We start from the raw sequence: 19845 nt of genomic DNA, 5'->3' as shown, positions 1-19845 counted from the left end.
TGGTTTTTTCTTTTCTTTTCCCCAGAGCCTTGGATCTACCACTACAAAATAGCAATTAGGGGAGATAGTTACAAAATGGTGGCTTTGAGAGATGGAGCCAGTCACAAAATGGCAGATTGTATAAAAACTTACATAGATGGAATAAGAGAGTTTAACAACAAAATGTCGGAATTTCCAGAAAAATTTGCGGCAGAAATGTTTTTTGCTGCAAAATTTTGCTGCAAGAGAAACTGGTTTTTTTGGGAAAGAAACTGGAGAGAAATGGAATGGAAGACAAAGTAAAAGCAACCCTGAGCACCTGAAGAGAGATTAAAAATGGCCCCCACTCAGACAGCCAATCAGATTTGCAGTATTGGCTGGAAGGAGGAGGAAAAAGCAATCCCAAAGTCCTGGAGAGATAAGCCTGGGAGCTACCAGTAGCTCTTGAGTTATCTAATGCCCACCTTTGCTCTAAGATATGTTAGGGGGGGGGGATTACATTTGGGCAGCGATCCATGATGTCAGAATCGAGTGTCGCTATTTTCATCCGTGAAGTGTTGGAAAATCAGGGCTGTTGACAGGCCACAAATACCTTTCACAGATATGCCTGGCAGATGGGCTAGTAAACTGTTTATGGGCTAGTAACTTTTGTGGAGTGATTTGTAAATCTGTGCTTTGCCCTTGTAAAATGTGCTATTTTGAAATGTGAACTAACATTTCTGTGTCAAGCGGTTTCATATCTTTCACATCTGATGAACAGGCGTGAGCCTTGAGTGTTTTCCTACAAAATGAAAAGGTAGGAGCTAAACATTTATGATTAATAAATACATATATAAATGTTCCTCTTCAGTCACTTGTTTCAAAACCAGTCATGTTTTTTATTCCATCAGTACTCGCAAGCCTCATATTGGCAGGAGGGAGCACACATTAAAGTGTGTTTGCCTCAATAAACACCAAATTGTTTAATAATCTTGTCTTGCGTAGGTGTTGAACAAGCACAAAACTGTACAAAGGTCCCTCCTCTCCAGCTGTACACAGCGTGACAGAAACCATAACAGACCAACAGTCAAGGTCTGGGAATGGCTCTATGATTGTGTATACAAACACACAATGGCCTTCCTGTTGATTTATAATTTCCAGTAGTGGCAGAGTGTGCTCATAAAAGAAGGTGGGATGGCTTTGCTTCCCCCCCATCAATCCATGTGAGGGAAGTAGATCCGTTTTGACCACAACATTATACTTCTCTGGAGCCATTCCTGATCCTCAGAATCAGTTAAAATGAAATGGTTTCTCCTCTCATGCTTCTTATTGTTTAGAGTGGCATACCCTTCAGCACGTCACAGATGAACATGGGGTCATGCTTGGAATGCCCTTATTTTCATACCAGAGAGAGGAGAGCTGGTCTTGTGGTAGCAAGCATGACTTGTCCCCATAGCTAAGCAGGGTCTGCCCTGTTGCATATGAATGGGAGACTTGATGTGTGAGCACTGTAAGATATTCCCCTCGGGGGATGGAGCTGCTCTGGGAAGAGCAGAAGGTTCTAAGTTCCCTCCCTGGCATCTCCAAGATAGGGCTGAGAGAGACTCCTGCCTGCAACCTTGGAGAAGCCACTGCCAGTCTGTATAGACAATACTGAGCTAGATGGACCACTGGTCGGGCTCAGTATATGGTAGCTTCCTATGTTCCTATGAGAGCTGGTCTTGTGGTAGCAAGCATGACTTGTCTCCTTAGATAAGCAGGGTCCACCCTGGTTGCATATGAATGGGAGACTCAGGGGCATTGCTAGGGGAGAGGGGGGCTTGTGTTTACCCCTCTCTCCGGTGGCCCCTTGGAGTGAGGGAGATAATGAAGAAAATCAGGAGGGGCACAGCTGGGGGGCCCTCAGGAGCTGGGGGCCTTGGGTTCTTTGATCCCCTTTGCTCAATTATAGCTATGCCCCATAGAAGACTACATGTGAGCACTATAAGATACCCCTCAAGGAACTGAGCTGCTCTGGGAAAGCAGAAGGTTTCAAATTCCCTCCCTGGCATCTCCAAGATGGGGCTGAGAGAGATACCTGCCTGCAACCTTGGAGAAGCCAGTCTGCCAGTCTGGGTAGACAGTACTGAGCTAGATGGACCAATGGCCCAACTTAGTATATGTCAGCTTTCTATGTTCTTCCTATCTTGTGTGCAACCCCTTCTGTGATTACACATTGCTGAAGTCTCTTCACTGCTTGGCTGGACGCTGCACTAATATTTCTACAACAGGAGGTTATAAAGATTACTGAGTGGCACTTTGACCTCTCTTAAGTGCTACATAAATATTAAGGGTGATGATGATGGCTGAGAGTTTCTTTTATTACAATTACAGTGTTACCGAATACCACAGGTGTGTGTGTGTGTGTGAGAGAGAGAGAGAGAGAGAGAGAGAGAGCGAGAGCGAGAGAGCAAGAGAGAGCGAGACGCCTCCAGTTTGGAAAGCCAGGCCACTTACGAGCTGAGCCAAACTTCCCTTGTATGTTGGCTAGGCTTGTAATTAGTTTGGATTGTGCCAGCTGTCTTCACCTTTCCCTGCTGCCAGTTTCCACAGGAATATAGGAAGCTTCCTTATACTTAGTCAGACAATTAGTCCCACTAGCTCAGTACTGACTACACCAGGGCTGCCCAACTTTCCCCCTCCCGTGGATGTTGGATTACCATCATCTGTGATTTTTGCCCACTGTGGTTGGAGATGATGGAAGTTGTAGTTCAAAAACAGCTGGAGGGCCAACGTTGGCAGTGGTTCTCCAGAGTTTCAGGCAGGAGTCTTTCCCAGACCTACCTGGAGATGCCAGAGATTGAACCTGGGACCTTCTGCATGCAAAGAAGATGCTCTGCACCTGAGCTCTGGCCCCATTCCTTCTTCCCTGTTTCTAAACCCATGTTAGAGAAGGCTGAAGAGAGCAGAAGTTCTAATTTTAAGTTCCCACTATTTCCAGCAATACAACGGAGACTTCTGAGCATGTGCAGAAATCATCACTCACTTCTAGGAATCCTGGGAAAGGTAGCTTTAATTCCTCATGCCTCCTTGAGCCTGGAGGGAAACCACTGGCAACGAAGGTTGTGTCTGGTGGAGGGTTTTTGTAAGGCTCAGATGGATCTGGTTTCTCCTGAGCTTGGAAATAATTCTTGGGGAAAGTCCAAGTGTAACATTTGGATTCTGAAGGGTCCAAGCAGCAATGGTATTTGCCAGAGAGCATTAAAGGTAAAACAAGTGCTAAGTATATTTATGCAAATATTTATTAACAGAAATATTTAACTTAACAGTTCTCTCACATGTCTTTTCCACTCCCCGCTTTTGTCTTTAAAAAGTCCAGTGTTCAAGTTATCCAATCTACTTTGGGAAGAAGGAAAGTAAAACAACTGTCCAACTTGAACTACTGGCTTGATCCAGCGCTTCTGTTTTCAAGCACTTTACTTGTAGCTTTCCATGAAGGCCCACAAGACAAACTCAAGAATTACAGCCCTGTAATTAAATAATATATGCATATAATAACAGCCAAACAAAACTATGCCCCCTATAATTATGTTTCCCAGACTATGGGAATCGCCTATATTGGGCAGCAGTGATACTGTACAGGAAGATGCAGAAAGGCATCATCTCATACTGCGCAGGAGATAGCAATGGTAAACCCCTCCTGTATTCTACTAAAGACAACCATAGGGCTCTGTGGTTGCCAGGAGTTGACACCGACTCGATGGCACACTTTACCTTTATAATTAAATACACATCTGTTCACCTGTGTTAGAGGTTAGGGCTGGTTCAACTTCTGTCTCATTTTTATTATTTTTATTTTTTATTTTATTTATATACCGCCTGCCTCCAAAGGCTCTAGGCGATTTAAGAACATAAGAACAGCCCTGCTGGATCAGGCCAAAGGTCCATCCAGTCCAGCATCCTGTTTCACACAGTGGCCCACCAGATGCCAGTGGAAGCCTACAGCAGGAGTTGAGGGCATGCCCCCTCTCCTGCTGTAACTCTCCTGCAACTGGTACTCAGAGGCATCCTGCCTTGGAGGCTGGAGGTGGCCTATAGCCCCCAGACTAGTAGCCGTTGATAGACCTCTCCTCCATGAAGTTATCCAAACCCCTCTTAAAAGCATCCAGGTTGTTGGCTATCACTACATCTTGTGGCAGAGAATTCCACAAGTTGACTATGCATTTACAAAAATAATATTTACAAAATATTTACAAAAATAAACAACAAAAATAGAATAAAATGAACTGTTAAAACAATTTAAAGCATTCAGAGATTACTAAAAGCCCGGCTAAAAAAAGGTGTCTTATTCAAGGGCTCTTTTAAAGGCTGGTAAAGATGTTAAACTACAGCCATCTATAGGGAGCGCATTCCATAGCCCAGGAGCAACTACAGAGAAGGCCCGTTCCAGAGTCACCACCAGATGAGCTGGTGGCATCCTGAGACGGACACCTCTCAATGACCTTAATGTGCAGTGGGGATCATGCATAAGAAGGCACTCTCCCACGCAACCCGGTCCTAAGCCGTTTAGGGTCTTTAGGGTCTCATGCATCAGACATCCATTATCTCCCTCTGGGTCTAAACACAGCAGAGTAGCTACTTGACCACACCCACCAGCCTGAACCAGGTACTATACCCTATTGGGGGAGGAGTTACACAAGCTTTCAGAGACTTCTTTGAAAATGCTCAGAAAGCCTGGACTTGTCCTGAATCGAGAGGGATGGGTTTCCCCATCTCTAGACACAAGCACACAACCACTGATGTGTGCAACAGTTGCCCAATCTGTGTGCTTATGAAACAAACACTTGCATTGTGCTTATGTGATTGTGTGCATGCTTTTATGGAAAGATCCTCTCAATGGAGGAAAAGTGCAATGCATCAAGCAGGGTTTGTGGGCTAGATTCACTTCATAGTGCCATTCTAGAATTCAGACTAGTTTACCTCAAGTCCTTGCATAGGAGTAGTTAAAGAGGGGGACTCACATATTCAGTATCTATGAAGGGATGAACATCCTTCTTTATAGTAAAGCAAAGTTAGCTGTAATGCTTTCACTTTGTGAAAAAGTTAAGGCATCTTCTAATATACCTGGCTTGTTTGAAAGATACTTGTGCAGGGGAGGCCAGCCTGAAGTTATCCAGCTGTTATTGGACTACAATCCCATCATCCTCAGCTTTTCGGTCATTCTGGCATTGGGCTTTCCATGGACAGTGCTGGAAAACAGGCTTTGCCCTCATTGCAATAGTGTCTCTACCTGCTCCCATTTTCCTGCTTTTGTTTGTTTTTAAATCTGCACAATCTCTTCTTTATCTCAATTTCTAGGTTACACTAGAGCAGGGCTACTCAATTTTGGCCCTCCTGTGATATTAGTCTACACCTCCCATAATCCCTGGCTATTGGCCACTGTGTCTGGGAATTATGGGAGTTGTAGTCCAAAAACAACTAGGAGGGGGCAAAGTTGAGCAGGCCTGCACTAGAGTGTGATGGAACCTTGGGCCTGGTGTATATACTGTATGTGTGTTAGTGAATGCAGCTTGCATTCTGCAAGCAGAGTTCTTGGATGCTAGTACTGGACACCACCCCAAGGTTTGTTCTGATTGGTTGTGATTCCTCTGTACTAGTGTGCTCTGTACTGGTTTGTGCCTTCTATTATGAGGTCAATTAAAGGTAAAGTGTGCCGTCAAGTCGCTTTCAACTCCTGGCTCCCACAGAGCCCTGTGGTTTTCTTTGTAGAATACAGGAGGGGTTTACCATTGCCTCCTCCTGCACAGTATTAGATGATGCTTTTCAGCATCTTCCTATATCTCTGCTGCCTGATATAGTGCCAGCAGGCATTCGAACCAGCAACCTTCTGCTTGTTAGTTAAGCATTTCCCCAGTGCCCCACTTAAGGTGGCACATGAGGTCAATTACCTATTCTTATTTTTGATGCATAGATTTAAAAAAACCCACCATCAATCTTTCATTCTTTCCTAGAGCAGAATGTCCATGGTTTACTGGTGTACCAGTTTCCAGTGCTTCAGATTAAGTGGGACTATCTTAACCATTTGGGGGCATACTTTTGTCACCTGTTTAAAAGGAGACCTACACAAATGCATCACTTTCAGCATTTTTAATTTTATTTTTTAGCATTCAGTGCCTTTGACCTACATGTGTAACATGTGTCACTTTTCTGGGTGATGTGGAAATAACCATTTTGAATACATTTTGAAACTCCCATTTCGAGAGAGATAGATGTATAAATCTTCCAATTTCAGTTTTATATAATCATCAGGTGGACTTGAACTATATGTGTGCACCAAACATTAGCTAAGTCGTGTGGAACACTGAGTTTCAAGTACACATTTGGGTCTGTCTCTTCCAGTTTTTCAAATGTTCCTTTACATATTTGCATATTCTGTTACTGTGTTGGGAGCTTTGACTAACTATTCATGTGTTTAGACTCCAGAGAAGATGCTTTGTTCTCTCAGGTAAATCAAAGACATATGTTTGGGGCATCTGGATTATAAGCAGTGAAGCATTTTCAAACTGATGACGCAATGAAAAATTCAAGTAGTACATTAATATGTAATTATATATAAACTTGTATATAGAATGAATATTCATATATCTGATTTTCAGAGTCATTTTCAGAGTGCTGGGTTTTAAAGAATTGTCATCCGCTATGTGCCTTTGAGACTGGGTGGAATGGTTACTCTAAAAATGTAAAATAACTCATCTGCAGTGTAACACTGTGTAATTTCTTGTGCATTAATCCCATTGAAATAAATGCATAGTTGTACATACTAGCAAAATGGCCACGATAGGTGTGGACAGAGAGCTTGTATCTTGAAAAAGATGTGCTGTACAGGTATTTCTGTAGCCTCTGCAGAAAAGAAACATTGTGATCACACCCCAATGGGTCCTTATCAGTGGGGTGTCAGGTCTCCTGGTATTGGATTCTGCGCTCAGTACTACCTCCTGTGGTGATCCTTCACATTGCAGCTTCTTCCTGCTTTCAGGCTCTTTGCTGACTCACCCATGGAGCCCTGCCATTGGGTCTTCTACAGGCAGAAGTATACGAGACTTGTTGTCAAGAGTACAGTACTCATTGCCTCAGTATAAAGGGTCCCTGATATGATGTACATTGCCTGCTGTAGTGCCTGACCTGTGTTGTGACTCCTGGCCTGTTCCTGACTTTTGGCTCCTGTCTGACCCTCTGGTTTCCAGGGACTACTTGGTTCTGATCCTTGTTGTGCTCCAGGTTTCTGTCTGACCCTCTTGCCTTCTGACTGCCTGTCTGGCTTCACCCTGGTAAGCTCCTGCTTCTCCCAGTCCTGGCTTTGGACTTGTGCCCCCTAGGGACTGCAGACCATGGTGCAGCTGCCTGATGGGGAGCAGGATAGATGTTTTTCTTGCCACAACAATGTCTGCAAATGCAGTGCTTTGCTTCTCTTAAGGGGAGGAGCTGTAATTGTGCACACGCTATTCTTTCCCACTCGCAACATCACTGGAGCATAGATGCTGCTGGACAACATTCCCTCTCCCCTGTTTCCACCACCACCCAAGACCTGAAAATGCTTTCCTGGGAAGGTAGGACTCAGGAGAGGCTGGTCAGTCTGGGGATCCTAGTGCTTCAGAGAATGGCCAAGGTCAGGATGACTAAGGCTGGTGTTTCCTTGGTTCTGTCTCCAGGGACTGGAGAGATGGCTAGGGTTATGTTCCAGCTGTCCCCTATGCAGGCCTGAAAAAGGGCCACCTGTGCTCTCCCTACGCCACTGCTCCTCTGTCATATGGTTGGATCATATGGTCATGGATCATGGTCAGATGAGCCTCTGAGTACCAGTTGCAGGGGAGCAGGGTGGATTTGATTTAAATCAAACTGATTTAAATCACGATTTAAATCACTAGCAGGGTGGATAAAAATCAATGAATTTTTTTAAAAAATAAAAAAAATCGGATTTTTTTTTATTTAAATTGGATTTTTTTTATTTTTTTAAAAAAATCATTGATTTTTATCCACCCTGCTAGTGATTTAAATCAGTTTGATTTAAATCAAATCCACCCTGCAGGGGAGTAACAGCAGGAGAGAGGGCATGCCCCCAACTCCTGCTGTAGGCTTCCAGTGGCATCTGGTGGGCCACTGTGTGAAACAGGATGCTGGACTAGAGGGGCCTTGGGCCTGATCCGGCAGGGCTGTTCTTCTTCACTTAAAAGGGAGAAAGTAAAGGTGCCCTTGAGGACACCATGGTATGGCAGCTAGACCTACTGACAGCCCTTGGTGACCCCAGCCATTGAGAATCAAGTTGTGTCCTATCTGCAAAGCCCCACTTCTTGATCTGCCTCACCTTTTAGGGGTTCTGTTTCTTGTTTTCTAGCAATTCATAATATTTTAGAAGCCAGATATTCCGCAATTAAGCCCCATATGCCGTTTGCAGTAGTGCAATCCAGACTCATTTTAGCATCTCCTGTTTGTGAGAACTAGTCTATGGATTACTCACAAATAGGTAGAGCTTTTCTTTAGTGATTATTACTTTTAAGAGAGTTTCTCAGGTTTATAGTCTAATGGGGATAGGACTGTTGCTCAGTGGTAGAGCATCTTCTTTGGATGTAGAAGGTCCCAGGTTCAGCCGCTGGCATCTCCAGGTAGGGTGAGAAAAGATGCCTGTCTGAAACCTGGGAGAGCTGCTGCAAGTCTGAGTTGGCAGTACTGAACTAGCTGGACCAATGGTCTGACTAGTAGCCTTAGGTAACTTACTGCTGGACAGCAACCAACACTCCCAGCCTTCCGCTATTGTGGCCAGGGATGATGGGAGCTGTAGTCCAAAACCAAGAAGTTAAACAAGATTGCTAGTGGTGTCTGGAAACCTAAAATTGTGACACCTGTTATGTAGTCGTGTGCTTTCCCTTTGGAACAAATGGAAAAAATTCATTTATTCCAAAACAAAGAAAGCCCCAGACTGAATGAAGAACATGTATGCCATTCAGAACCCTCATTGATTTGATGAATAAGAAGGTTGACTTGGTAGCAAGGCTGAGCAGTGGGTTTTCCCTTTTTCTTTCAGGAATTATTTAAGAGCAAAAGGGAACAGAACTCTTTCTTCAGGCAGCCATTTTTTCCTCATGATGCCTTGAATGTGGCATTGGTCTGGGACATTGTGGGTAACACATGCCCCACACAAGAAAAAAAATGACCCAGACTGGACCTGGCTCTAGTGTGCATAGAACTGAACCGGACCATGTATGGTTTGAGTATGGTTCTACTTGAACCAAACTGGGTTTTCTGGTTTTGTGTACACCCCCAGCTAGAAACCCTGGGTAGCTTTCCCTCCTACCTTGCTTCCATACAATCACTTCTACCCAGGGTTTCCTCCTACCTTGCTTCCACACAACCAAAGATTGGGAGCACACACAGCTTCCAAATCCGGGGAGGACACAGTTTTTGATTGTGTGAATGACCTCAACTTCTAGGACATTGTGAGGGTGGATTTAAAAAAAAAACAAAAAACTTGGACATTCCTAGTTATAGGTTGGCAGGATCTCAGCAGGATCTCAGCTTTTACTTAGAAAAATAACATTGCAGAACTAAATAAAAGACAAAAAGGAAAAAAACAATGACAAAAGTCTGTGTCCAAATATATAGAAAAAGATGCAAAGGTAGTGATTACAATGAAGACATTAAGTTCAAACTTATTTTTAGTGCCACAAATCATACTTTTAAAAAATCATTATAACAATATTTCCATCCTACCCTGCTTTTAAAGCAGTCAGGAGAGCCTCCATGACCAATTCTTCCATAATATCTTTACAACCACCAATAAGGCTCACCTGAGTTACAGTAACTCGCCAAGATCACTGAAAAACTTTATGGCTCAGATACCCAGGTCTCCCTGATCAAAGTCCTTTCTCTATCCTCTACATCACACTGGGTCTTGATTGATGGAGTTATTGATTATTGTGAGCAAATTGTACCAGACATGTTTCCTGTGCAGACCCCATTTAAATGGATAATATTTGTGCAGTTTTATGATGTATATGTAGCTTGGTCCATGCCAATCAAGCACTAGTGACCATGGCTCCCCATTGAAAAAGACAGACTGCATCAGAGGCAAGTTGCCCCTTTGGATTCTTTATGCTGATAGGTCTAGAAATAGGTTCCTAGAAATAATTGTGTTTTGTAACGGGGTACTCAGTTACTATTTGGGGTGTGTGTGTGAGTGTGTGTGAGAGAGGGAGATTTGGATGTTTGCCTTGTTGCTCTCAACTGGTGAAATCTTCCCTTTTGGAAATGCCTGTGTAATACTTTGGCATATTGCCCAGTATAAAGTCACCAAGCATCGAAATTCTAGAACTATGGAATCCTTGGAATTTGCTGTATTTCCTATCCATTGCTTGTGAAAACTATATGTTGCTGGGTTTTGATTTTTAATTTTTCCCCTAAAGTGGTATATAATAACTAATATGTGTCCAGGTTGTTTATCCTATTGTACTGTACTTTCTTTTTTAAAAGATATAAAGCAGTAATAGAATGTCTCTGTAACTTATAGTGGTTGCTCAGTGGGTCTGTATCATTGTTTCCTGAAAACCAGTGCTTGAGTTACTTGGAATAGGATGGAAAATCCAGGGAGTATGACTAGTGCACTAGGAAATATTATTTGCTTTTCCTTGCAAATGTACAAAAAAGAATGAAAGTAAAGAATCCCACTACATTGGCTATTGGTGCTATCATGTACCTTTCTTACCTCAGACGCTCTTGACCCCTCACCTGGAGTAGTGATTTTGGGTCAGATCCTGAGGTTGCAGGACCAGCATTAGATCTAGCCCTAGGCCAGTGGTTCCCAACCTGGGTTTCTTCAGAGGCTGCCAAACTACAACTCCCAGCATCCCCAGGCACAAAATTGTTGCTGGGGATACTGGAAGCTGTAGTTCAGCAACCTCTGAAGGAACCCAAGTTGGGAACTACTGCCCTAGGCTTTGACATTGGGCCAGAGTCTGAAAGAGCAAAGAAGTACAGTCCCCTGAAAAAACATTCTCCAAAGTCTGAGCTTCTGGAAATGGCACTGTTGAAACCTGAGTCCCCTGAGAGCTGGCCTCTCCCACGCTGTTGCACTACCCAGTATCTGCACGCCAGTATTAACAACAAGCTATGCTTGAACAGAGAGAGTGGAAGAGGAGTGTCAGACTCCAGAATACTTCCCCTTTCAAGCTTCCACTCTCCAGAGAGGGAGGCGGTGCCCAGGAAGTTAGCCTGAACCCAGAGGCATTTAAGAGCTCAGTCTACCTTTGCTGTTGGATCAATTTGCTCCTTCAGAGCTCTCCGAGGTCCTGCAGACCAGCCTCACCTTGCCTCGCCTCGCCTTGCGGGCAACCAGGATGGGACATTTCTAGTAGGGCTAGTTAAGTGATGGTTTTCAGTACTGAAATGGCCAAAGCTCTTTTGACAATTGTGAATCCCCCCCCCCTTTAAAGGCAGAGAGACATATTCATATCTTGGTTAGGGTCATACAATGTCATTCTAGCAAGGCTAAGTAGTGGTATTGAAAACCTAAGCTCTTTAATAAAAACTGGATGACCCCGCACAGAACATATGTGCAGTTGTGCACTAAGCCTGTGGCTCTCCCTGCAGCGCTCTCACTCGCTCACTCCTCCCCGCAGCACGTGTGTGTGTGCTCGTGCTCTCCCCCTCGGCAGTGCTCTTGCTCCCCCCTGCAGTGCTCTTGCTCGCCCCTGGCAGTGCTCTCACTCGCTCTCACTCCCCCCCAGCAGCACTCTTGCTCGCTCCTCCCAGCAGCACTCTCGCTTGTGCTCGCTCCCCCGCCTAGCAGTCTCGCTCACACTTGCTCCCCCCTGCAGCGCTTGTGCTTGCTCCCTCTGCAGCGCTCTTGCTCTCGCTTGCTCCCCTGCAGTGCACTTGCTCTCACTCGCTCTCCTCACAGTGCGCTCACTTGTGCTCGCTCCCCCCGCAGCGCTTTCTCTTGCTCCCCCGCAGCGCTCTCTCTCGCTCCCCCCGCAGCGCTCTTGCTCGCTCTCCCCACAGTGCGCTTACTTGTGCTTGCTCCCCCAGCAGTGCTCACGCTCGCTCCCCCACTCTCCCCCGCAGCTTGCTTGCTCTCCCCCCGCAGCTCGCTTGTTCACTTTCTCCCCGCGCAGCTCTCTCCCCCCGCAGCTCTCCCCATTGTGCGGGCCAGGGCCAGGCCATCCCACCGCCTCCCACCTCCTCCTCCCGGCTGGTAGGGCTTTGCCCACTGTCTGCCCACCTCCCGCCACCATTATTTCTCCCCGCCACTGCCTCCTCTTCCTGGCCAGTGGGGCTTTGCCTGCTGTCCACCCACCTTTTCCGGCCAGAGGGGCTTCACCTGCCGGCCCTCCACCTCTGCATCCTGACCACTGCCATTATTTCTCTCCACTTCAATGCTGGAACTCTTGCACGCTCTAGAGCATCTGCACGTTAGTACTCACCCTTCTTGGTCCTGGCTGCAGCATTGCTGCTGCCTATTGGTCAGGCTGCAGCCCCCATCCCCAGAGACCTCCCCACCCTCACCCGAGCCCCGCTCTGCTGCTCCCCTCAGGAGCAGCAGCAGTGGTTGACCGGGCCGTTCCTCACTGCTGCCACCATCATGGCTGCTCATTCCCCTCAGGAAGCTGACAGGCCCGGACCCATCCCTTGCCGGCCTCCCTCCCTCTGACAATGACCTCGTTAGCCCTAAACAGCAGCAGTGATTGACTGGGCCCTTCCTTGCTGCTAGTGCTGCCATGGCCGCTCATTCCCCTCAGGCTGCTGACAGGCTCAGGCCCGTCCCTTGCCCTTCCTTCTGTCTTTCCTCATTTAATTCACACAACGGCAGCCTCCTTCTCCTGAAGGGGCTCCTTCTTCCCTCACGACCCGTCTTTTTGCAGACCCCTGCCTGCTATCCTTTTATATAGAGAGATTCCTCTCCTCTACAAGCAAGAACATCTTCTGACCAGTAACAATTGCATTTCAACTGACCTTAACCATCACAGGCTCCTCCTCCTTATCTGTGTATGGAATCCCCGCTGCCCAATCAGGTGCTTCTGCTTGCAAACTCTGTCAGCCAATTGCCTCCTTTCTACCATGTCCCCACGCATGGCCCATCTTGGAGAATTAATAATATAGATGTTGTGGTCAAGCCTGCAGTAGGATTTCAGCACAACACAAAAACATACTTGATATATAGCACACAGCCAAGTATTACTTAATTTTTCTAAAATTAGATCATCTTCATGATCTGGACTTTCATGATCAGTGTTTGGAAGGTTGGCTCACAACGTGTGTGTGTGTGTGTGTGTGACTCATTTCCACATTGTGAAAAAAATGTTGCTCTAGTAAAGGGAAGTTAAATCCAGACATTCCACCTGTAGAACATCTTGTGCTATTTATTCTTTTGCACTCTATATCTTTGTATTTTTAAACCCTTATAGCACATACAAAGCAAGCTCCAGTAACAGATGCATAAGGAGTTCCCCACTGAAAAGGTTGATTTGCAATGGGAAACTGTTTGCATTTGAGCCATTAGGACTTGCTTAGCAATGGGCAAACTATTGCTTGCACAACAATTAGCAGAGCAGGTGCTAATGAGTGAACTCCTTCTGTGTGAATTCAACCTTCTTTGGATCCAAACCTTTGTGCTTCTACAGCTCTGGAAGTTCACAGTGAGATCCTCATGGGCCAGCTTCTCAATTTACTTCAGTGGAAGAACAACTTCTGCTCATGTATTCTTCTCTGCATAGATTGCTGTCCCCTCCATTGAAGTGAATGATAAACTCTTTATGGAGAGTGGACATGAAAGCTCTCCTGCTCACAAGAAGTAGCTGGATTGCAACACCCATTTTTCTGTTATGTAGGTTAACCTGTCAGGTATAATTTGAGTCTTGCAGAGCTCAGATTAGTTTGGAGAAATGAATCTACCCCTAAAATTCCATACTCAGTTCCTATAAATGAATGTGCAACTGTTAATTTGGTCTAACAAATCTAATTAGATCTGAATCATACTCTCCAACACTTCACCAATAACAGTAGAGATGTGCCTGTGAATGTTTAGGAGGCATGGCTCAGCAAACTGGAAGGTGATGTGTACAATTCCTGAAAAGCATGCCACAAACGACAAACAGGTCATAAAGAGCATACAGGGATTCTCAATGTTGGGTCCCCAGATGTTATTGGATGTCAGCTCCCATAATTCCTGTTGGGAATTCTCTCTGGTAGGAGAAACCCTTTTTCATTATAGCAGAGTGCACAGAGGAACAACACTGCGGAATTTAGTTAGGCATGCGTGTATGCTGAGAGTAAAGTAACTTGGAGCCAGTTCATAGTTTCAAATAAATATATATTAGAGAACTCCATTCTAGACAGGAAAGTGAGGAGTTAGGATCTCTAATCTAGCTAGCTAGCAGGATGCAGATGGATTCTGCATCTCTGCACACATGGTGCAGGGAGAGGAGCTTGCATGATGCAAGGTAGAAGGAACAGGATGAGAAGGGGATAAGAGAGGAAGGAAGTGGCTGGAAGGAAGGAAGTGTCCCTAAGAGTAGCAATCTACATTCCAAAGGGATAGTGTCAGAGCAGTAGAGAAGGGATGACCAATGTCTTGACCCTCTAGACCTCTGACTCACTAGTCTGTCCCCCACTGTCTTTGAGACAAGAGACAGTGCAAAGTCCTTCACTTCCAACAATTTTCAACCAAAAGCCACTGGGGCTGGAGATTATGGGAGCTGAAGTCCAATAACACTTGGGGACCCAATGTTGAGAATCCCTTTTCCAGATTACAAAGCAGATGAGCCCAACCCAGCCCCTGCAACATTTTGCAGATGAAAACCAATTCTCATAGCAAGGATTAATGCCCAGCCTTCCCACGTGCTATTACACATTGCTGAAGATGGGATTCCACTTGCTGTATGCTGTGCACTGCAGATTTAATTTCTAGAAATTCTGGGATGGAAGCTGGATTTTGAAGAATGTCTGCTCTGGCAAGTCTTGTGAATGAAACTGAACAAGTCATCCCGAGAAGGCAGAAATAGGGACAGATTTACCAGGAAAAGATTCCAGAAGATAGGAACTGTCCCTGGTATAGGGACAACTGGAGCCTATGCTAAATTGTTCCCTCAGTTCCTCTCTGCTTGTAGAACTATTGCAGCAGCTAGTAAACATCTTAACAAAGGAAATAAAAGGAAATTTCCCGGATTCGATTCAGATCTCAATTAATCGGAATCCAAATCTGAATCAATTTGGGGCAAAAAAGGGGTTCTGAGGGCAGAAGAGTGGGGTGGGTGGTAGTGCCCAACAGGTGGAAGCTACCACCCAAAATGCAAAGATATTGGCCAAAGGGGTGATTTTTAAAAAACAAATTTTTAAAGTTTGTGCAAGGTTTCCCCCCATAGGGAATAATGGGGGTTTCAGTGGCCCCAAAACTCCATTCGGGTGGTGCTCTCTCTCTTCTCTTATGAGGCAGAATGGTGTCTGGCTGTAGCCTTCCTTAAGTACATTTGAAAATCCCTCCATCTGCCTCCCTCCCACCCTTGTCCCTCTTCCATAGCCAATGCTGTCACAGTTACCCCTGGCAACACAAGATTTGCATGATAACAAGCCAATCTGGAACCAAGGGGGATTTGCCAGCCAATCATTCACACTTGTAAGGCACCAATCTGAAGCTTGGAGGGTGGGATTTTCATTTCTCTTTCTTCAGGGAAACAAAATGGAGAGCAAGAGAGATCACCACAAAACGGAGGTCTGAATCTCCGAATTTTGCGGGGGCTGAATCTGGGTGATTTGTTTTGTAGCCAGATCTGGACATTTGAGCACCAGGGAGATTTGTATTGTTTACAGATCTCCTGAAACAGCTAGATTCAGGTAACAATCATTTTGTACCCAAATCGATTTGCACATCCCTAACACACACACACACGCACACACACCTACCTTGGGAAGATTTCGTCTAGGTTATATGAGTCTATAATGCACAGATGTATTCAGTATCAACATTCTCATAGATTACAAGGATATTTATTCACAGTACTAAAAAAATCATACTTCAAGAGCTTCATGCAAGCCAAAACAGCTAAATCAAGGGAAGAACTTAATCTTTCTTCAATGGCTCCCCCCACCCACACACACATACCAAATTAGATGCTAGGCAAAGAGCATGCATGCTTAATTAGGGGGTTGTTTTTTGGGGGGCGTGTTTCTCAGAAATCTCATATCCAACCACATCCTATTTTCTTCTTTCTTGTGCATCTCTGGAATATGAACCTTAATAAAACCCAAAATACTCTGTGAAATGTTTAACTGCCTTCCTGAGGATTTCACAGGAATCTGCTCTTTTGCTGGTTCTTGTCTATGAATGTCTCACACACACATCAGCAGGGTTACACGGCGTCTGTTTATTACACATGCCAAGCTGAAAGGCTGGCAAAATTACCCTTCCAGATGACAACTGTTCTTTCACTTGTCACTGGAAATGTGAATCGAATCTGGCATGGACAACTCTGAACATGTGCTCCTAAAATTGATCCTTTATTTACAGCTCTTAGGCCCATAGCCCACTTCCTATAACATCTTCCACAAGTATTGTGGGTCTAAAAGAATGTCCAGCACAGGAAAGATTGCACCACTAATTGGCACAGACATTCCTGCTTGGATTTGGTAGGACAAGCAGATTTGTAACATGACTCAAGAATTTATTCCCTAATTGATAATTGGTTCAACCTTCCTAAACCCCTCCCCTTCCTAGTTTCTCTTTTCTCTATTGTTCCTTTTAAATTTCACTTGGCATTTGGAGTTTCTTTTATTTATATTTTCAGTCCATATGGAATTTTTCTTTTACTCCCTGACCTTTACATAACTCAAGAATGATTAAAAAAAGAAGATATGATTTAATGCCTTTTCTTTTAACTTGAAGCAAATTGCTGCCGTATTATTTTATTCATTCATTCATTCATTCATTCATTCATTCATTCAATTTGTACACTACCCCAAACTTTCATCTCTGGGCAATTAACAATAGCATTAAACAAGTTAAGAACATATACAAAGACTTAAAACAATTTAAAAATTTAAAAATAAACCAGAGATTAGTGCACACTTTATTGCTACTGTAATTAGAAGATTTTCAATAAATGCAGGAGACATTTATTGAAGAAATAACCTTCTTCAGACATTATTTGTTCTAGCAGCGCTCATGCTTACAGTTCCAAAAGTGGGTAGGAAGTCCAGCCCTGGCATTATCACTCATCCCCTCTAGCTGGCCACTCATGGTTACAGCACCATTTGTGTGAAGAGGGAGGTGCCATAACTGTAATGACTGACACTTATGTAATCGGCAGTCTTGGGTGATCCAGGCTGCTGCTCACAAAAGTGTCAGCACTTCCCTCTTCACACAACTGGTGCTGTAACCATGACTGGCTAGCTAAAGGGGATGAGTGATAGGACAGGACTGCCTACTCACTTTTGGTGTTGTGAGCGCGGCTAAAACAATGTCTGAAGAGGGCATATCTGTGTTCAGATCAGTCATGTTCAAAAGGTCTGGTATGAACTGGTATAGAAAATGAGGCTATTCACATGTGCATACCAAACCAGGCTAAGGGAACCCAGCCCGGTTCTGCACATGTGTGTAAACTGCTGGGATTGGGTTGATCCCGGTGGCTACTTGGTGGCAAACCAGCCTGTTTAGCCACCCTTCAAAATGAGGTCAATCTCTCTCCCTTAATCTCATTTTTTGTGCTCGTGGCTGCCATACTCGGGGTGGGGGGGATTCCCATAATGCACTGCACACTCGCACGGTGCATTATCGGAGCTCTGCCGGGGGGTGGGGGGCAGCACGTCCCGGCACCCTGACTCCTAGAGCTGCAGAGAGAGCTGCTGCTTGTCTGGGCAGGAGATCTGCCTGCCCAGGGGAAAGGAGGAGATTGTCTGCGGGGAAGGTAGGTTAGACCCATTTTCCCCACCACCCGCCGGCAAGCCCTTCTCACAGATCGTTAAAAGAAGCTCAGAATCTAGTGGACAAGAGAAAAGGTCTGTTCACCTATTTGAAAATTTCAGAAGTGGTTAATGAGATATGTCAGCCAATCTTAAAAAGGGGCCTCTTTCATGAATCCAAAATTGTGTTTTCAGGATTCAGAGATGCCAGGAGCCTCAGATCTGCTTGGGAGTATTGCATGATGGTGGCATGCAAAGAACATGGTTAGGGGAGCAAGGATTTTGCTATACATTCAATAGTTATAGAATTAAGGTAATTAATACTGTTAGTTTATTTACCTGATTAATGAAACTGAATACAACTGTTGCAACAAGAAGCAAATCCGTCTACAACTTTCTTCAGATCAGGATACTCTGACAACATTTTTCAATACCAATGGCAGCCAATGGAGGGCAAGTCTTGTTGAATGCTGGAGTATCTGCTTGTAGCTGCAGCTGACACACTTGAGGTTGGGGGGAGAGAGGAGAGGGGAGGAGGACCCCAGGAAGGCACCGCATACTTGCATGGTGCCTTCCTGGAGTTTGGGGGGCTCTGGCCCCATGAGGCAGTGCAAACCTTCCCCCGGAGCAACAAACAGAGTTGCGGCCTGGCGCAGGAGCACCCTACCAGAGCAGCCAGTCATCTGGATGGCTGATGCGGCCACCCAGCAACAAGCAGCTGCACAAACCCCATCTGGTGCTTCACTCTTATCATGTGAAGCGCCTCACTGTCTTTTTGGATGAGACCAAACCTTCCAGTCTGCTTTCCAGGCTAGTTTTTTCCCCCCTGTCTAAGATCATGTGGCAGGAAAGACTGGCCTGGGCAAAGATCTCAGTACCAGACCAGCTGAAATCTGCAGGGGAGAGGACTCTGCGTCCCTCTGCACACATTATCTTATCCAGCCCAGTTCCTGGCCAGGAAGGAAGCTAAGGCTCCTAGGAGGCTGGAGGAGTCTTCTACCTACTTGGCTGCTCTGATTTCTGCTGCTTCTTCTGGGGTAGCAGAGTGAGTGAATGAGGCTTCTTTAAACAACGAAGGCCTTTTAAAATAATTAATTCAAGCTGTAGGACCATAATATACTGTGACTGTATTGACTGACATGTTGCTGTAAAGTTCCAGTATGGTAGATGGGGGAGCAAAAGGGAGAGCAGAAAGTATTTTGGGGGGAACACCCACTAGCTACTCTTTGGAGTCATTCCTCAACATATGAAATATTCTTTCCATATGCTGAAATATTCAGTACAGAAGGCTAAGGGGTCAAGGCAAAGAAATAGAAGCAGCAAGGAGGAGGTAGAATTGCAGGAGATCCTTTGTGTATGTTTAGAAATCCAGTTCAGATAATATTGTTGCACACACCCCCCCCCCACTTCCCGAATGGTGAGAGCTTCCAGAGACCATTCTACCCAAGTCTGGTTTCCTTTGGATGACAAAGTGTTGGAGACAAGGTGCTTCTGTAATATTTACTTTGCTTACAACTATTTTAGGGAAAATATAAGTTGAGGCAGAGAGCCAGTGCTACAAAGCAGCAGATCTTTTACCCCATAGTAGAGACCCAGAGAGTCAGCCTCCATCCCTGTTGGCCTTCAGGCAATGGTCAACTTTTGATCTTACATTTACTGTTTTTATAAAATGGCATTCTCTCCCTCTGTCTCTCTCCACACACACACACCCCTGCCCTTCCTCTCCCCAGCTGGAATAGTGTTCCCCTCTCCATGCTCTGAAGAGTATCTCATTCCAACAGAGAGATCCCTAGCTATCTACTAACATATTACCTCTCTTCAGTCAAACATTTGGGGCTATTATCCCAACAAAGGAATGCGTATTTTTCTCTCCATGTAAACTGCTTTGGGAACTTTTCTTGAAAAGCAGTATATAAATATTCGTAGTAGTAGCCAGTAGTGCAGCAACATATTACAGTTTGGGGA

The 19845-nt window shown here is 45.0% G+C and overlaps 1 long non-coding RNA gene across 1 annotated transcript; it reads right to left on the bottom strand.

Annotated features, from left to right (window-relative positions):
• Positions 1-3005: 3005 nt before the first annotated feature.
• On the bottom strand, positions 3006-18961 carry LOC128348781 (uncharacterized). Its single transcript, XR_008318328.1, has 3 exons — positions 18220-18961; positions 12940-13101; positions 3006-3465 (listed from the first exon to the last, which is right to left on the bottom strand). It is a non-coding gene; the product is annotated as an uncharacterized LOC128348781 (long non-coding RNA).
• Between the last annotated feature and the right edge of the window lie 884 nt (positions 18962-19845).

The sequence above is a fragment of the Hemicordylus capensis genome, chromosome 3 (assembly GCF_027244095.1).
Source record: "Hemicordylus capensis ecotype Gifberg chromosome 3, rHemCap1.1.pri, whole genome shotgun sequence".
In the NCBI taxonomy this organism is placed as follows: domain Eukaryota; kingdom Metazoa; phylum Chordata; class Lepidosauria; order Squamata; family Cordylidae; genus Hemicordylus; species Hemicordylus capensis.
This window is presented reverse-complemented; position numbering and strand designations above follow the sequence as displayed.